This window comes from Mustela nivalis (assembly GCF_964662115.1).
Source record: "Mustela nivalis genome assembly, chromosome: 13".
Classification (NCBI taxonomy): domain Eukaryota; kingdom Metazoa; phylum Chordata; class Mammalia; order Carnivora; family Mustelidae; genus Mustela; species Mustela nivalis.
The window spans coordinates 5,050,230-5,056,229 of NC_139032.1; the positions used below are offsets into that span (position 1 = coordinate 5,050,230).

Consider the following 6,000-nt stretch of genomic DNA (forward strand, 5'->3'; position numbering starts at 1 on the left):
TCCAGAAGATAAAATGATGGAAAATAATGAAGCTGAGAAGAGAGGAAAAGACAATTACTGGATCACAAAGGGAAACTTAGAGAACCCAGCAATCCCATAAAACAAAATAACAAGTGGATGTTAGGGTTCCCAGATGATGAAGAGTGGGAGAGAGGGGCAGAAGGTTTATTTGAACATATTATAGCTGAGAATGTTCCTAATCTGGGGAAGGATATAAGCATTCAAGTCCAGGAGGCACAGAGAAACCCCCTTCAACATCAATGAAATAGATCAACAGAATAGAAGGAGAGATAGAGTTCCCGACAAATATAAACTAAAGGAATTTGGGAACACAAACCAGCCCTGCAAGAAATATTAAAGGGGGTCCTTTGAGCAGAGAGAGAGCCCAAAAGTAACAACAGAAAGGAACAGACAATCTACAGGAACAGCGACTTCACAGATAACACAATGGCACTAAAGTCATATCTTTCAGTAATTATTCTGAATGTGAATGGGCTAAATGCTCCAATCAAAAGACACAGGGTATCAGATTGGATAGAAAAAACAAGACCCATCAAAATGCTGCTTTCAGGAGACTCATTTTAGACCCAGAGACTCCTCCAGATTGAAAGGATGCCAGTGGGGGTGCCTGGGCGGCTCAGTGGGGTAAGCCTCTGCCTTTGACTCAGGTCATGATCTCGGGGTCCTGGGATCGAGTCCTGCGTTGGGCTCTCTGCTCAGCGGGGAGCCTGCTTCCCTTCCTCTCTCTCTCTGCCTGCCTCTCTGCCTACTTGTGATCTCTGTCTGTCAAATAAATAAATAAAATCTTAAAAAAAAAAAGGATGCCAGTGGACTTCAAAAGAAAGTTGGAGTAGACATTCTTATATCAGACAAACTGGATTTTATTTTATTTTTATTTTTAAAAGATTTTATTTATTTATTTGACAGACAGAGGGAGATCACAAGTAGGCAGAGAGGCAGGCAGAGAGAGAGGGGGAAGCAAACTCCCTGCTGAGCAGAGAGCCCGACATGAGACTCAATCCCAGGACCCTGAGATCATGACCTGAGCGGAAGGCAGAGGCTTAACCCACTGAGCCACCCAGGCGCCTGACAAACTGAATTTTAAACCAAGGACTATGTTAAATGAAAAAGGACACTGTATCATAATAAAATAAAAAATAAATAAAATTAAAATTAATTATTATTAATTAAAATTAAAATTTAACATTTGTAAATATTTATGTCCCTAACTTGGGAGTAGCCAAATATAGAAACCAATTAATAACAAAATTAAACTCATTGATAATAATACAATAAGTGGGGACTTTAATACACACTCATAGCAATGATCAACATCTAAGCAGAAGATCAACAAGGAAATAGGGGCTTTGAATGCCATACTGGGCCAGAGGGACATCACAGATAGAATAAATCAATAAAATCTTAAAAAACAAAAACAAAAAAACAAAAAAACAAAACCTCAGTAAGATGCTAACTAACAAGACCCAACAGTACATTGAAAGGATTATTCACCACGACCAAGTGTGGGATTTATTCCTGGGCTTCCAGGTTGGTTCAACATCCACAAATCAATCAATGTGATAGAATACATTAATAAAAGAAAGGACAAGAACCATATGATCCTCTCAATAGATGCAGAAAAAGCATTTGACAAAGCACAGCATCCTTTCTTGATTAAAACTCTTCACCATGTAAGGACAGAGTGAACATACCTCAGTATCATAAAAGCCCTGTACAAAAAGCCCACAGTGAACATCATTCTCAATGGAAGAAAACTGAGAACTTTTCCCCTAAGGTTAGGAACACGACAAGGATGTCCATTCTCACTTCTTTTGTTCAACATAGTACTAGAGGTCCCAACCTCAGCAATTATACAACAGAAGGAAATAAAATGCATTCACATTGGCCAAGACAAAGTCAAACTTTCACTCTTCACAGACAACATGATACTCTGTGTAGAAAACCCAAGACACCACCCCAAAATTGCTAGAACTGATAGAGGAATTCAGCAAAGTCACAGGATACAAAATCAATGCACAGAAATCAGTTGCAGTTCTGTACACTAACAATGAGGCAGAAGAAAGAGAAATCAGGGAATTGATCCCATTTACAATTGCACCCAAAACCATAAGATCCCTAGGAATAAACCTAACCGAAGTGGTAAAGGTTCTGTACTCGGGAAACTATAGGACACTTCTGAAAGAAATTGAGGAAGACCCAAAGAAATGGAAAAACTTTCCATGCTCATGTATTAGAGGAACAAATATTGTTAATATGTCTATTCTACCCAAAGCAATCTACACATTCAATGCAGTCCCTATCAAAATATCATCAACTTGGGATGCCTGGGTGGCTCAGTCATTAAGCAGTTGCCTGCAGCTCAGGTCATGATACCGGGGTCCTGGGGTCGAGCCCTGCATCGGGCTCTCTGCTCAGTGGGAAGCCTGCTTCTTCCTCTCCTACTCCCACTGCTGTGTTCCCTCTCTCACTGTATCTCTCTCTGTGTCAAATAAAAAAATATATATCAACTTTTTTTTAAAGAATTTATTTATTTATTTGACAGAGATCACAAGTAGGCAGAGAGGCAGGCAGAGAGAGAGGAGGAAGCAGGTTCCCTGCTGAGCAGAGAGCCCGATGCGGAACTCGATCCCAGGACCCTGGGATCATGACCTGAGCCGAAGGCAGTCGCTTAACCCACTGAGCCTCTCAGGCGCCCATATATCAACTTTTTTCACAGAACTGGAACAAACAATCCTAAAATATGTTTGAAACTAGACAAGACCTCAAATAGTCAAAGGAAAGTTGAAAAAGAAAACCAAAGATGGAGTCATAATTCCAGACTTCAAGCTGTATTACAAAACTATCATCATCAAGACAGCATGGTACTGGCACAAAAGCAGACACACAGATAATGGAACAGAATAGAGAACTCAGAAATGGACCTCAACTCTATGGTCAACTAATCTTCGACAGAAAAGAAAAGGATATCCAATGGAAAAAAGTCTCTTCAACACATGGTGTTGGGAAACTAGACAGAAAATGCAGAAGAATGAAACTGGAACATTTTCTTATACCACACACAAAAATAGACTCAAAATAGATGAAAGACCTAAATGTGAGACAGGAATCTGTCAAAATCCTGGAAGGGAATTTTGGTCTCTTGGACCTCAGGGGCAGCAACTTCTTGCTAGATATGTCTCTGGAGGCAAGGGAAACAAAAGCAAAAATGAACTATTGAGACTTCAAGATAAAAAGCTTTTGGGGTTCCTGAGTGGCTCAGGTAAGTGTCTGCCTTCAGCTCAGGTCATGATCTTAGGGTCCTGGGATTGAGCCCTGCTTCAGGCTCCCTGTAAAGTCTGCTTCTCCCCACCACTGGTGCGTGCACGTGCCTGCTCTCAAATAAATAATATACTTAGGGAAAAAAAAATAAAAAGTTTTTGCACGGCAAAGGAAAAGTCAACAAAACTAAAGGGCAACCTACAAAATAGGAGAAGATATTTGAAAATGTCTTACCAAATAAAGGGCCAGTAGCCAAGATCTATACAGAACTTATCAAACTCAACCCCCCCAAAAAACAAATAATCCAGTCAAGAAATGAGCAGAAGTTGTGAACAGACATTTATTTTTTTTTAAGATTTTATTTATTTATTTGACAGAGTTCACAAATAGGCAGAGACACAGGCAGAGATAGAGGGGGAAGCAGGTTCCCTGCTGAGCAGAGAGCCTGATGCTGGGCTTGATCCCAGGACCCTGAGACCATGACCTGAGCCGAAGGCAGAGGCTTTAACCAGGCGCCCCCTGAACAGACATTTCTTCAAAGAAGACATCCACGTGGCCAACAGACACATGAAAAAATGCTGACTACCTCTTGACATCAGGGAAATACAAATCAAAACTACAATGAGGGACTACCTCACAGTTGTCAGAAGATCTGAAATCAACAACTCAGGAAACAACAGATGGTGATGAGGTTGTGGAGAAAGAGGAGTCCTCTTGCACTGTTGGTGGGAATGCAAGCTGGTACAGCCACTCTGGAAAACAGTGTGATGCTTCCTCAAAAAGTTAAAAATAGAGCTACCTTATGATTCAGCAAGTACACTATTAAGTATTTATCCACAGGATAGAAACATAATCAATCAAGAAGGCACATGCACACCCCACAGGTTATAGGAATCCTCAATAGCCAAAATGTCCACAACAGCCAAAATATGGAAAGAACCCAGATGTCCATCTGCAGGTGGATGGATAAAGAAAAAGTGGTATGTGTACACTGGAATATTACTCAGCCATCAAGAATAATGGAATCTTGCCATTTGCAATGACATGGATGGAACTAGAGGGTATTATGCTAAACAAAAAAAGTTAAAGACAAATGCCATATGGTTTCACTCATGTGGGAATTTAAGAAACAGAACAGATGAATATAGCAGAAGGGAAGGAAAAATAAGATGAAAACAGAGAGGGAGGCAAACCGTAAGAGACTCTTAACTCTAGGAAACAAACTGAGGGCCGCTGGAGGGGAGGTGGGGGGAGTGGGGGTAACTGGGTGATGGGCCTGAAGGGGGACACGTGATGTAATGAGCACTGGGTGTTACAAGTAGCTGAGGAATCACTAAATTCTACCTCAGAAACCAATAATACAGCATACATTAATTAAATTGAATTGAAATAAAAAATTAAGAAAATCAATGCCACTTTGGTTAAGTGGATAACTCAGTATTATTTCATAGGATCAGTGATCCTGTTTAGTCACTAGTTCAAACCTTTTGATATTTGTTGACAAACATCTAAAAATCAAATTCTTTTAAAAAATTTTGTTTATATTTATTTGAGAGAGAGAAAACATGAGCAGGGGGGAGGCGGGGGGAGGCGGAAGGACACGTAGAGACACATAGACTCCCTGCTGAGCCCAGGCCCCGGAGATCATGACCTGGGTCTAAGTCAGATGCCCAATCGACTGAGCCACCCAGGTGCCCCTGTTTGTTTATTTGAGAGCGAGCACAAGTGGGAGGAACGGAGGGAGAGAGAATCTCAGGTAGACTCTGTGCCGATTGTGGAGCCTAATGCAGGATTCGATCCATCGACCACAGGCCTAGCCAGGACTAAGAGTCAGACTCTTAACAGACTATGTCACCCAAATGCCCCCAAAATCAAATTCTAAAATGAAGTCTTTTGACCACAAAGAGGTTCCTAGAATAATTCAAAGGACTTATTCTCCTCATCAAAGAGAAATATTAAATAGGCTTATTTGGTATGTTAAATTGCATAGGAAGCGTGTCAAATAGGTGATGTTAAACCTTCTTAGAGTATATTTGTAGAAGTATGGGTTATTAAAATAAGTGTTCTAAAAATTGTATAAAACTCCTAAAAATGTGATCTGTCCTGGTATGTTATCACTTATATTTCCAGCTGTTATCCTGAGGTGATATGTGTCACCGAAATAACCAGATTTCCTTGTCAGTTGCATTGTTGATGAACTTAGATGTTTAAACGCTGCCATTTTTAAATCCTGATCTCATTTCCAGACAGTCATTGTTTTACTCTGATGCTTTTACAAAAGTTCTTCCTCTTCAAGGAGATTCAAAGTAGACTCTTAACAAATATTCTAGAATACAGGTCTGTAATAACCTTAAGGTCATACCATTGAATCGGGCAGCAATTCTCAGAACTCTAGGGAGAGACTGATAGTGTCCCACAACTGCTGAGAAAAGAGTAAGATTAACAAAAATTAATTACATGAGCCTGAAAACCTGAAGAGGATACATTATGATTTTGATTACTTTTTGTTTACAATATTGCTGGTTCTTTAATCTTTTGTGTTCCAGATAGAAGAAAACCTTTCCTCTTAAGCTAACTAAGACTTGTAACATTTTGGTAGATTACACCTTTGTAAATAGAATTGAAACATTTATCTTTTGCTCCCTACTGTGATCCCTGCAGAATTCAGAAACTCTGAGTGACTATTCTTATATTCATGGCAACACAGTTATTTGCATAAGT

At 39.9% G+C, this 6,000-nt stretch overlaps 1 protein-coding gene across 1 annotated transcript in view; it reads left to right on the forward strand.

The window, feature by feature from the left end:
* LOC309847251 (uncharacterized protein) overlaps nucleotides 1-3,033 on the forward strand; it is a gene marked incomplete at its 5' end in the record, with an annotated part of 29,473 nt that extends 26,440 nt beyond the window's left edge. Inside the window, one exon of the mRNA XM_082697195.1 lies at nucleotides 2,738-3,033. The remainder of the gene's footprint in view (nucleotides 1-2,737) is intronic.
* Nucleotides 3,034-6,000: the final 2,967 nt, after the last annotated feature.